This window comes from Pteropus vampyrus, unplaced genomic scaffold, assembly GCF_000151845.1.
Source record: "Pteropus vampyrus isolate Shadow unplaced genomic scaffold, Pvam_2.0 Scaffold58, whole genome shotgun sequence".
In the NCBI taxonomy this organism is placed as follows: Eukaryota; Metazoa; Chordata; class Mammalia; order Chiroptera; family Pteropodidae; genus Pteropus; species Pteropus vampyrus.
The window spans coordinates 8,860,215-8,874,093 of record NW_011888839.1 but is presented as its reverse complement, the minus strand read 5'-3'; the positions used below and the strand labels follow the sequence as shown (position 1 = coordinate 8,874,093).

At 39.7% G+C, this 13,879-nt stretch overlaps 1 protein-coding gene across 1 annotated transcript in view; it reads left to right on the top strand.

Annotated features, from left to right (window-relative positions):
- The first annotated feature begins 2,058 nt into the window (after window positions 1-2,058).
- KLHL32 (kelch like family member 32) overlaps window positions 2,059-13,879 on the top strand; it is a 175,320-nt gene continuing 163,499 nt past the window's right edge. The window contains exon 1 of the mRNA XM_011360747.2: window positions 2,059-2,132. The gene's annotated coding sequence lies outside the window, so the exon portion shown is untranslated. The remainder of the gene's footprint in view (window positions 2,133-13,879) is intronic.

Genomic DNA, 13,879 nt, shown 5'->3' with positions numbered 1-13,879 from the left:
TGTGTATGGTGGGGTTAATGGTGTCACCTCTCTGGTAAGCCACTTCTCCCTCTCTTCTGCAGCTCCTGGAGTCCCAGCCTGGCCACAAAGAAAAGGAGGGAGGGTCACTTTCTTTCTGCCTAGGCAGCTCACTGAGGCTCTATTTTAGATCTCTTTTTTAAGATCTCTCCATCTGTAAAAATCACAGAGCTACCCCTTGTGTCCGCTATAGGTTTAATAAAAGCAGCTCCAAGTACCTGGCAGGTACAGACCTCCTAGCCTTTCTGTGAGGTCAAGTTCTAGTTTCCTACATCTTTCTAGACAATTAGGGGTTTCCTTTCATACTGAATTACATAGATTTTGTGAAAAGGTCAAGAGCTCACCAGGCTCAAAGAAAAAAACCCTCAAATTCGCTTTCAAGTCAGATAGGATTAAAGTCTTCCCAAAAAGAATACTTTCTTAAATCAAGTTAAATCAAGTTTTTTCCCACTCTGTACCACTATCTGTCTTGTGCCCTACCCCTGCCAAGCAACTCCTTGCCTTCACAGTGGCAGATTAATTTTTCTGCTTTCTTGATATTATTTCGTTCTTTGATGACCCAGGAATGCAGATGAAGTTAGTGTGTCTTGACTTTTTTCAAAGTCCCTGCACTCAGCTCTCAGGCTTAGGGTAACCCAGGCAGCAATGGGAAGCACTAGCAGCTCACCATACTGGTGACTTTTGCAGTAGCAATAGCAAAGAACATTTATAGGAAGGTAGCCAGTAAATTTTAGGAACCCATGTACAAAGCGAAGTTCTGTTTTTATCATAGAATGAATTACAAAGCACATCCTTACAGAAAAGACTACTTCTTGTGACAAGCATGCTCTGGTATGAATGTATTTATGTATGTCTGTGTGTATACACATACATACACACACAGACACACATTGTAATGTTTCTTTACATGTGTTACAATTTAATAATTCACATGTATTTTTAGTAATTGGTGAGTAACATTAGTTTAGATGCCTAAAATAAGAAAGGCTTAGGGAATTGATAATGCTAAATTTTTGTTCATTTGTCAAAGTCAGAATATCCTTTAACCTCTATGAATCCAGAAGAGAATATAGTAAAAAAATTTTTTAAAAGACATTCAGTATATAGTAGATATTAATTGTAATGAGGTATGAATCCTCCAATGAGAAATATGCTAGCCAAGATGACATACATGTCATATCTTGTGTTTATATCCAATTCACAGACCAACAAAGTTAGAAAATCATATTACTAAGGAAAAAAAACCTTACTTTAAATGTGAGCACATTCTCAGCCACTTCCCAAGTGACAGCTATGGTTATTGTTTTGGAAATTTAGGTTCATAATTGAGGCCAGTATCTGAATAGAAGAGATTTATTTTAATAGAGTCTCTCTTTGATTTGCTTCCTCATCTACTCTGTTTGACATTTCCTGAAAGGAGACATTTTTTAAAATGCTGTTTATGATAGTCAGTTGTATAGATATAGTCTAGTAACCCTTCGGCTGCAAAGATTCACTAGTCTTTCCCAGACTGATGTCCTTGAGCTGATATGGCTGATTGGTTTTTTGAGAATTCAAAGCCTAAAGAAATGTAGAATGAAAGTTTTGGTTTTCTGCTTCTATGAAAACATTAATTACCTACGATCTGATTTAATTTGGACACAGCTTATCTTCTCTAGCTTTAGGTCAAAGCAATTTATCATTTCTTAAAGGTATTTAATATCACCTACAGATAGAGCTTCCTAATTGATCAAATGTCATTTGAGAAACTTATGCACAGCCCTAAGGCCTTTCTACAGAGCATTTAACTTGCCTTTTCACTGAAATACTAATTTCAAATCATAGTGTCATCTGTAGGGTTTTATGATAAATTTCCCTCCTCTGACCTTGTGATCATTCACAAAGTTATCAATTTTTGATTTCTATGTTTCATATTGTTCTCTCAGTGTTGTTTACCAAAAGTCTGCAGTTAATTTATTGTCTTTACGTCTTATTAATTGCTTTAAAATGGAATATTAATATATTTAATGTATGTAACTGTCAACAGGTTTGAAGATGTGAGTGGAATTCTTTGGCTAGCACCTTCACTTCTTGTGGCTGAAGGTTTGGTGAGCAACGCATTGGGACAGAAGGAGGTAGTTAAATGGTTTACCTATGTAGTAGCATCAGCTCTACATATTGCCTTTGAAAATGAGGACTTACTTTATCCTTGGACCTAATGGGGCATGGAATTTGCAGACCCTCTAGATATGCGCCTTGATTACTATAATTTTCTTTTTGGCATGGTATTCTTGGAGTTCTTTTTCTTCCTCTATGTTGAGCTCTTTTTGGAAAACCATATCCTGTGATCGCTTCTGACTTTTGTTGCCATGATTCTTTGCTCGTGTGAAGTTGCAGCGCTTCGGTCAGCAGCTTTTGGTACACGGTTCCTTTCTTTGATGGAGACAGAGGCAAGGATGTAAGAGGCCCTCTTCCAGCTTAACACTAAGTGAGCCCGCTTCAGGGGTTGGACCAACTGTTGACCAAGATATTTAGGAAGCTGATGTCTCATTGACTCAAGAACGATTTTAGGACCAGGTGCCTCTCTCTTCTTATCTGGAGTCTCGTGGCTGACCTCAGGGATGGGAATATATTGAGAGTTCTAGGAGAGGGTCTTTCCATGTGATGGCACCGTACCCACTAGTATCTCAACCAAGAAAGAGGATCATCTCACAGGAGCCAGCCACCTTTCCTTCCTTGGCCACCTTCCAGCCTTCCTAAGAGCAGTACCAGAGTGATAAGGCCTTTTCTTAGGGCTGTTCCCACCTGTAGTTGCTTGGGTCACAGTGCAGAACTGAAAATCCCAGACTGGTAGCATTTCTGTGGAGTAAAGTGAGACTGGGGCATGGGCACAATGAGGTGGATTGGAAGAGCAAGGGCACTTGGAGCCAGATTCCTTGAGTTTCCAGCTCTGCCCATGCACAGCGGGTGGAAAGCAGGGGTTGGGTGGGGAGAGTTGATTTCAGAACTCTGTGCTTGTCTCCTTCTCTATAAATTGGAATTACGTTAAGAATCATGAAAACAAAATAATATATATTGTATATATTCTGTTTATATTAGAAATACTCTGTTACGGCTTTTGATTGGCCATTCTGGAACCTTGCTTTAGAAAATCGTATCACTATTCTACAGATAAGTCTAGCCTAGAGGTTTGCAACCAGCATGGCCTTCAAAATGCCTGGAGTTGTTTTAAACATATAGATTACTAGAGTCTCTGTAATTATAGTGCTTTGGTGCTGAGCCACTGTACATTTAAAAAGCCTCCCCTGAGAGTTTCTGATGATCTAATTTGGGAGCTGCAGGTCTAGAGTGCAGTGACTTACACTCTGCTGCTTATTTCTGTCTTCCAAGGACCAGACGTGCCACCTGGATCTGGGCCTCAGCTTTCTTGTCATTCACATTTAACAAAAAATAGCAAGTCAAATCAGTTCTGAGGTCACACAGTTCTGTGGACACTCAGTGGACATTTAAACATTGCAGGCTATATTCTAAACAAGTGTCTTGTCTGGATAGAAGTTGAGATGTGTGATTAATGTCTTCACTGTTGAAACAGAAGTTATGATTTTCCACTCAAATTTGTGTATAGCTAATAAGGTGGATTGCTACAGAGAGCATCTTTATAAATGTCCTCATTGTCCAACATTGAAGTAGTTAAACAGATTTTAAAATGTACATTTCTGCATAGGATAAAATGAAATGCTTTTGATTTTATACCTTTTTGAATTTAGAACATTGATGACGATTACATGGCATTATATAAACCAAATGAAGAATGCTATTTCTACTGTGGATGAAATCTTATGAGTCATTGATTAACAGGCAGAATAGTATAGATCTTTGTGGCAGGATTTTGGCAACAGAGAAGCTACAATTTTGAATTGTCATTTGCTCTTTATTTTTGGGAAGGTTCAGAATGTGCTTTGCAGGTTTTTAATAGGCTTTAAATGTGATATTCTGTCCTTAGAGATTGGCTGAAACAGTATGTGACTGTATGTGTTCATCTTTTATGTCTGAGGGGAATTTTATGACCTTCTTAATTATGATCTTAAAGCATCAAAACATTTGAATATGAGGCATTTTGAGGAGCTATAAAAATGTTAAGCACCAATACACAGATAAGGAGAAAAAGAAACCTGTATCTTAGACTATGAAATAATAAATGAATTTTAGACATATATGAAAATCATCAGTTATGCATGGTGAAGATGTTGCCTAATTATAGCTTTAAGAGAAGTCATTTTGAGGTGTGTATGTGAGAGAAAGGCAGATATCATATTTATATTTATTTGTCCCTGGTAATTTAGCCACTATTATGACTATTGTGTTGGTTTCTCTGATTACGAATTAGGTACAGAAGTGATTAATCTCTATTGCAGGAAAGATCTGGCTGCTGGAGGACCTTTTTAAAATTTTTTTAATATTTAGGAATGTTTTTGAGTTGAAGAAAAACTTTTTTGACCTAAAGAACGACCATTTCAGAACTGGAATTATTTTACTGAGTTACCTTTTCCTCCCTAGAAAATCAGGTGAAATGCCGTGTTTAGAACTTTGCTAAATTGGAGTTAGGATGTTCTCTTCTGCCTTTTATGTGAAGGACAGGTGAGAGATAAATAGGGATAGAGAGAAAGAAGAGAGAGAGAGGAGGGGATGAAGATAACTATAAAATTGGATGAGTTGGTTTTGAGGCTGCAGCCTCTATTAGGTGGTTAGCACTTGGCCATTCTGCCAAAATCATGTTTTTGGCCATCTGTACCAAATTATAGGAAGTAATAGCCTTGGGCACAGCTGCTAAGTTTAATGTGTATTTCTAACTCATGTATTAATGATAATGATCCCATAGAGAATTCTAGTGACCAAATGTGCAGAACAAATAGAACCAAACACATAAAAATTTACAAGTTAAGAAAGAAAAATCTCTATTTTACATTGTGAAATGAGAGTAGGTATTATTTAAATCTCCAGACAAGACTTTATTTTTTCTACCTTTAATTCTTTATAGTAGCTTTCTCCTAAGGAGAAATAATTTACAACACTGACCTTGAATTTTGGCCCTTCTTTGTGATGCTTCATGAATTTTGCTCTGACATTGATAACATTTATAGGAGGTAGATTTCATTAACATATCCCAATATCCATTGAATGGACTTTTTCCTAGCTCAGCTGATCCCTTTAAGGAGAATGACCCAGAAATGAGTGACTGACTGCTATTTGGTGTTACTATACCAAAAGGTCACAGGACTTTTCCAGGCAGGCTAAGTCTAATGTCATTAGAAGTGTAACTAAGTTGTTAAGAATATAAGCTATTCAGCAACCCAAGGAAAACATAAGGCCAAGAATCAGGATTTTAAGTAAATATTTCTACATTTTCCATCGTCAAATCATTCCTCTAAAATAAAACTAATGAATGCATTAGAAGGAAATCTACCCTATAGTAAAGTTGATCTTTTAAAGAAGGTTACCAAAATTGTGTGCAGTGATTTTGGCATATGTAATAGAGCTGAGTAGCAAAGTCCCCAATAGATGCTTTAAAATTTTTTTCCTCCAAACCTGCGTCATCCAGAGCTTCCCCATCTTTAGCTGCTAAGGCCCCAAACCTTGGAATCATTCTTGGTTTCTTTCTCTTACGACTCACATTTAGGCATTCAGGAAATTGTGTTCCTTTACCTTCAAAGTATACTGTTTCTCACCTCCTCCCTGCTGCCACCATTGTCCCAGTTAGCATCACCTCTTACTTAAATTACTGCAACAGATTCCCAACTGGTCTCCTATGCCTTCCAAAGACTCTTCTCAGTACAGCAGTCAAAGTGATCCTTTTAAAACCTGAGTTAAGTCATGGTACTCTTTTGCTCAAAACTGCCAGAGCTTCTATACCAAGAACCAACATTCTCCACCCCATCTATCCTCTCTCATCCCCTGTCCTCATCTTCTTCTCTTTCCATATCCACTCATGCCCTGGTTTCACTGGCCTCCTTTTCTCCTTAGAACCTGTGCACATAGTTCCTGGTTCCCTCTGCTTGGAATGCGCCTCCTCCTGGCTGTCCCCAGGCTCACTTTCCTACCTTCTTCAGGTCACCTTCTCTATGAGATTCACTGTGATCACCCTATTTAAAGCTACGATCTACTCAAAGTCCCATCCCTTCCCTCTCAATTCTCCTTAACCTAAATTACCATTCCTTTTCTACAGCTCATCACTTTTTAAGAACAGCTTTACTGGAGGATATTTATATACCATAAAGTTCACTCACTATACTGAAGTACAGTTTCAATAATTTTTAGCACATGTATATAGAGTTGTGCAGCCATCACCACAATCCACTTTTACAACATTTCTGTCATCCCCAAAAGTTCCTTTGTGCCCATTTTTAGTTATTCCCCACTCTCACTCCATCCTAGATAGCCTCTGATCTGCCTGTGTCAATAAATTTGCCTTTTCTAGACATTTGAGTACAAGTGCTCAGCAAAGGTGGATTAAAGGAGATGTGTGTTTGTATAAAATTAAAATACTACCATATTTCATGTGCATCTGACCTTATTTGCAGATAACTAGGATATTATCTCAATATTCAGTATCAGGACCTCTCAGTTTCTCCTTCCCAGTATCTCCCATGTCCTCCTCTCCACTTCCAGCCTCTTGGCTACTGTTCTCATTTGGGTCCTCAGCACTACAGCTTCTTCACTGGTCTCTCTGTACCACCTTCTTTTTTCCTTCATCCCTTTCTGTGAACTGCTGTCAGAGTATTATTTTTAGAAATTTGGCTTCCATAATTTCACTCTCCTGTCTAAAAACCTCCAGTGACTAAGACTTGTGGCTTAATTAGTCTCAGAAAGCATTTCCCCACCTGTCTTCTAATTCTTCCCAATATGAACCGTCTCCCTTTCTCAGGTTCTAAATAAATATGCTTTTAAGAGATACTGATTTCCATATGATCTCTAGTATTATGTATGTCTGATTCTTAAGCCTCTATGTCAAACATTTTGTAATTTAATAAAAACAAAAATAAAAACCCGTAAAGCCTCCAGGAGCTGGCTATTTAAAGGAATCCAGTAATTTATCTGTATTATATTTTTCCAAGTTGGGTTTTCTCAAAACATACTCCCAAATTTGCTATATACCAAGGAGTTTTGTTTGTTTGTTTGTTTGTTTTTATCAAGGATTCCTCTGGCCACCAACATAGTGAAAGAAAAAGTCATAGGAATAATTCCGTAGTGGAAACAAAACAGCACCATGTCTGGCTAAGGCCCGTCAGCATTAGGACCAGACCTCAGTGCTACTTGGTCCCCTGTTGTTCCCTGCCGGAGAGTCCTGGGGTGCCACCCAGTGGAGACCTTTTCCTCCGGGATCCAGCCTTCTCATGTGCTTCACCTGTACTGTGGATGCCACATGCAACTTTCTCCATGCTGTCATTACTGCTGCTGGCTGCTCTGGCTCTCTTTGATGACCAGCGATATTAAAGCTGCTGTTGTACTACACTGATCACCAGCCCCTTACCTGCTCCACAGCCAGTGGGCTTTGGCTGCTCGTAGCTGCCTTTCTTGGTACAGCAGCAGCAGCAGCAGTGGATTTTTTTTTTTTTTCAGTGGAATGGCTTTGAAGACAGACAGCCCTAAGGTTGAATCTTGGTTCTTTCATTTACTAGTTGTTAGATCTTAGGAAAGTTATTTGTCTCTTTGAACCCAAGAATCCTCATTTGTACTCTGGGGGCAATTATACCCACTTTGCCATACAATCATGTGGATCAAGTACAATAATATACATAAGTTTCCTTGTCTGACCCAAAGTAGGCACTCAGTAAATCTTTGCTGTCTACTGTTATGATTAGCAGTAGAGCCTGGGGAGCTGATGGTTGCTCCCCTATCACTGGGGAGAGCAAGCCTTTCTTCCCATTATCATCTCTCCCTTGGTGTGACGGTAATGAGAATGTAGGCAATATCATTCTGACCACCACCTATGTTTTCCAGTACTCAGTCCCTAATGCTGACAAATAGCTGTGACTCATGGGCCACACCTGTTCTGCTTGTGTGACCTCTCCCCGTGCTCTCATTTCAGGGAGAAAGCCATGAAGTATTCTGTGGTGGTGTCGTTTCTTAAATATGCTGTCATTGGTGTTTTTGCTTAAAAAGCATTGCCAGTTTTCTCATGAATACTATTCTGTTCTGTCAAGAATGCTCATTTGGCACATAGTTACTGGGCATCTGGTAAATGTCAGGCACTGGGCCAGGTGCTGATGATTCAATGGTGAAGAAGACAGATCAGATCTTTGTCATCTTCAAGCTGACACTCTAGTAGAAGTGACAGGCATTCATCAAATGATTCCACTAATAAGGGTCAAATTACAATAGAGATAAATGCTGAGAAGAAGAGGTTCATGGTGTTATGAAAAGTGTGAAGAAGGATTTTGACCTGCTCTGGGGGACTAGGATGGCAGGAAAGCCTTCCCTGAGAAATTGGGGCTGGGAATCTGAAGGATGTGACAAGTTAATGTGAAAACCAGAGGGCAGAGAATGCATCAAGTGAAAAAAATCATGTGTAGAGGTCCAGTACAGTGTTAAGAGGAAACAGTGACACAAGGTACAATGTGGTGCAGAGAGCGGCGGTGGGGGGAGGATGATGTTGGAGGGCGAGGGCAGGACCACACCTGGACCTGTAAGGATTACTGGTCTTTATCTTAAGAACAGTAGGAAGCCACTAAGAAAGGATTTTAATCAGGAAGGGACAGCATCTGGAAGGCTAACTATGGCTTCTGATTGGAAGAGAGCACTCATGAGTGTAGGAAGGCACTGGAGTCCATAGCTCTGGTTCAGATCAGAGATGATGATAGTGGCTTGGCCTAGGAGGACAGGGATAAAGAGAAGACTATTTTACGGCAGCTAAAGAGGTAACATTTTCAGGTCTTGATAGTGGACTGGCTGAGGGATGAGAGAAATAGAAACCTAATGATTTTTATACCTGTGTAGGTGTTGGTGCCATTCCGTGCAGCTGTGTGTGGAGGTGCCATATGCATGGGTGGTGGTACTAATCCATACGACTATGTGGTGGCGATGTTCCACGCAACTGTGTGTATGTTGGTGCTTTTCATGGAGAAAGGAATTCTGGAACAAGAGCAGTTTGGGTGGGATGGGTGAAGGAAGTTATGTGTGGTGATGGCAATATTAAATTTGAGCTGTCTTTGAGATGTTCAAATGAAGATGTCAAATGGGAAGTTATCGTATGTTTTGGACATCATAAAAGACTCCAGGCCTGTGCTACAATTTTTGATTGGGATAGGAATTGCCTAAGGATAGAATAGATCATTAAACCGAATCTCATGGAACTGTAGCACTTAATGATTTGGTAGAAATGGAGGAGCACGAAGGAGCAAAAGAATGTGTAACCAGAGAGGAAGGAGGAAAACCAGGAGAGATGGAATCATGGAAGCCAAGGAAATCACCTGATTCAGGAAGGAGAGAGCTTTTATCGATGTTGAGTGCAGCCAATGTCAAATAGCTCAAGGACTGAAAATAACTGGACTTAATGACAGTCAAGCTAAGGTATGCATGGGTGACTTGGAGACCAGAGGCACTTGGCAGCCCAGCCCTCATCACTTTGCCACCATATTAATTCCAGAACCATGCCATAACCCTGCTTCAGCAATCTCAAGAAGGCAGAACTTCCCAACTTGTAGAATAGGAATTAAGCTGAGTTACAGAAAACAGAGAGGTGAGCTTTTAATTTTCTCGTATACCAGAGTTTGCAGTAAAGTTTATTTCTGCCCTCTAAATGATGTTTGCTCATTCTTTCATTCCATATATACATTATATGGAAGTTGGGTGAGAGGTGCTTGAATACGTGTCCCAAATACACTTACAGAACAGCAGAAGAAAAATATACCCTAATATATCTATAATTGTCATCTAGGCCTAATGTAAGCATCTCTAACACAGGCACAAATTGTTGGCATTTAAGGGAGGGAAAACTTAATAGATGATGTGGAATACACAATCAAAAATAGAAACATGAACTGCACAATCAAAAACTGAGCATGCCTCGGGGTAAGAAGCCTTGCGGAAATCTGAGATAATTAACACCTTAGGATTTAGAGTGCCACTGATAGCTCATTAGTCTTTCTTACATGTCATTTCTTTGTACTTTTGCAAACAAATTATTCAAGTCTTTTTTGAAGATTTGCTTACCAAGTTGACATTTTGAAAAAAATAAATTTCTCTGAAAATGCTTTTCAAGTTACAGCTTTTATGGTTCACATGTTCCAATAACAAACTCAATTTAACAGAAGTATCCAAAAAGTCAGTAATTTGGGGGCAAGGGGAAGACTGTTGGTATCGCCATTAAAATTAGGCATACTTAATTTGCTTTAATTCCTTAAAATAGTTTCCCGAATGACTTAGATACATTTTCGTCAAATGAAATTATAGCTTTGAGAAACATTGGTTTTATTAAGCAGAAGAGGTTTGATATCAGGTGGTAACTGTAAAACAGTTCAGGTGACGACTGGATGTTTTGGCCAACTTCGTATAATCCATGAAAGCCCATTTTACCAACACCTCCCCAGAAAGCGAGGCTGGAAAAGTACCTTCTTAGTCTTTTCCTTTGGAGCCTCTGTGGAGTTTCCTGGCACACAAGGATCACATGGTGTGGTGCCACTCAGCTGCTCTTTTCCTCTTTTACCCTTTACCAATCTGTCCCACCTGCACAGTAAGACCCCAAGGAAAATTTGCAATTCTTTCTTCTACAGGTCTTAGTTTTCCTATGTTGTATGTGCATGGGATGGGGGTTGGGTGGGGCAAGTGGTCATCACACACTTTTTTGAAAATTTAATAAATGGTATAGATTCTCTTTCCTGTACAAAATGCATGTATGCATTTAGATTTAGAAAAAGAGTGGCATATAACGTTAGAGGCTGTGGGCACTTTTGAATTTATTTTCACCAATCCTAGGTTAGAACCTTCTATTGTGACCCGTCTTGAGCACCAGGATCTGAAGAAGCTTTCTGAGCCACATGTTTTATTCTCGCAGTCCCCTGCTTTACAGCCAGTGATGACTCCATAGTCACTGCTGTAAGGTCAGGCTCTGCAGCAATTTGCAGCCCGAGGTCAGATGGCCCAACTTATCCTGGGCCCAGCTTGGCATTGCTTCTGGCACAGACACTGCCCTCCTCAGTGTCCTTCCAGCTCATGCCTGATCCTGCATGTGCCCTGTCCTTTGGCATGCTTCCTTGCCTCCCTCTCAGTCTAAAATATGTACGCCAATGTTTAGCTCAATACCTGTTCCCTCCGTGAAAGCACTCCTGATTAGCCCTACCATACAATATTTTTCCTTATCTTAGAAGTCCTCCTCTACTCTGCCACTCAGTTGCTACGTAGCTATAAGGTATTGCCTCCCGTTGTTCTTGGTCATCTCATGTGTTTCCTTAACTAGAAAGCAGACCAATGTCTTAAAGTGTTAGAGCTAGAGAGGACATTAGCATCGAGATCATCCGTCTTTTATTCCATCTCAGCAAATCAGAAGCAGTGATTTGCTGCAGCTGTGATGTGTGTGTGTGTGTGTGTGTGTGTGTGTGTGTGTGTGTTGTGTTCATATTTTCCTTGCAGCATCATATGAGAATCTTAAGAAGGTAAAAGGAAGAGGAGAAGGCATAGAAAGATGGAAAAAGCCTTTCCCTAGGTGATTCTGATGCTGCCACCTCCCTTGCCATCTCTATCACTAATCCTTTTGTGTCCCCATTCTGCAGAGAATCACTCACTGATGTGGAATGGCTTAGGAGTTAGCCTAAGTAATGTGTAGGCAACCTGTTTTACCCCTCCGCTCCCTGCATACCTTGGTTAAAAGTTAGATTAAGCACTTAGTGCCAGAGATTGAGAGGAGAGACAATAGGCACAAAGGGAAAGGAAAGAAATGAGATGACTTGCCCATGCCCTTCTCTGCACACACACTCACACACACACACTCACACTCACACACCCCTACCTACACATACACACATATGCATACACATACCTGCAAACTCTACACATAAGCACATTAGCACACATACACACCCCTATACGTGCACACACACTCATTCTCATTCTCCCATCCTGGTGTAGGGAACTATAATGGGACCATTAATATTTCTCTCAAAATAGATTTGATTTATGGTAAATGGCAGATTTCATATTCCTGTTATAGGGCTGTGCCAGCTGTTATAGGGCTGGGTGTCTTGGTGGTGTTTACACAGGATCAGTGCAGTAGTGTGATTTTTTCTTCTATTTCAAAGGAGAAGGAGAAAAACTTTATACTATTCTGAGAAGGAGATTTCTCACCTGCACACAGGCTGACACCTACTTTCTCTGTTTCTGCTAACGCCCAGCACTGGATGATTTCACACAGGCTCTAAAAAACTCTCCACACTGATTTAGTTGCATCACTCTAATTTCCACGAGAAAGCAGACACCCGGGAAAGCAAACTGGCTGGGAAGGTGACTGGCAGAGCTGGACTATCACACAGGTCTTCTGAGGCCTCGCCTTCATTGGTTGGGCTTCTTTAGGTTTATGGCCCCTATACCGTCTTACGCAGTGCATGTTTCATAAGCCTTCACTTCTTTTTACAGTTACGTACTTTGAGCTTCCTGCTGTTTTTCCCTTGCCATATGTACAGACACTCACCCCAGCCATCTGGGGGAAGGAAAAGGCATATCTGGCAGAGAAACGAGTATGCAGATGCATTCTTTTTGTAGTTACTCAAAAGAAGGTTGTTGAAGGTATGATTTATTTAGCCAGTTCTTCAGATCTAGATTCAAAAGCCATTCTCTTGTTGAGAAAATATTTTATTTTGTATAAAACTCTCAGGACAGTCATTCATTCTCATTATATGGTCTCACTTTTCAGCATGTGTCTCTGACTTTGATAGCTCACTGAAAGCTAATATAACACCAGCATTAATTTGACCCCTGGCTGTATTCTTTCCCTGTCAGTTCCTGTTCTCCAGGCTGTTGCTCATGGTTAGATCAAAGATGGGAGCAGCTGGAATCAGATGCCTGTGATTATTAAGACAGTAATTACTGATCATGCCAACACCAGCAATATTAACTAGAACTTAAATAATTGAAAATGTTACCTATGAGGGAAGCATAGATCCAAGATGTCAGAATAAAAGGCATCATCTAGAATTGCCTGGGCAATAACAAAATGTTTTCATTCTTGTTTTATTCAGCTATTCTGGCTAAAAATGCTCTGTAGAGATAATGAACTTACTTGAGTTTAACCAGTTGTCTTTTTTAACTTCTTTACAAAAGAGAATTATGTAATAGGATCTGGAAGAATACTGTTTTGGTGGAACAAATCCATTTTCTTAGATTGCTCAGGTTATTAGAAGAGAAATGCCCCATCTGCCACAGTAATAGAATGAGTTTGATGTGCTGTATACTTACATTGTTCCTCAGAGTTTAGAAAGTACTTTCAAACTCATCATTTCATTTAGTGTCAGCGAAAGTATTGCGGAGGAGGTAGTTTTACCCCTGTCTGATAGAGAAGTAAACATTGGCTGAGAGAGGCTATGATTTGCCCAAGTTACACTATGAATAATCAGTCATGAGGTTGAGTTAGAACATAAGATTTGTTTCATGATTTCATAACACTTTCCAAATCTGTGAGGTGGCAGAAAACTAATAAACTCTTGCTAAATTTCTTATATTTTAGTCTTTGGTGGAATCTTCTGAATCTCCTCTTCATCTGAAGAGTAAGCAGTCACAGGAAGAAAAAATGCTTTTAATAAACTTACAGAATTTCCTTCATTGGAAGAATGATCATCCTTGCTCTTAAATTTTTAACTCTAAGAGTATAATGCTACTTTGATAACCATTTTTTTTT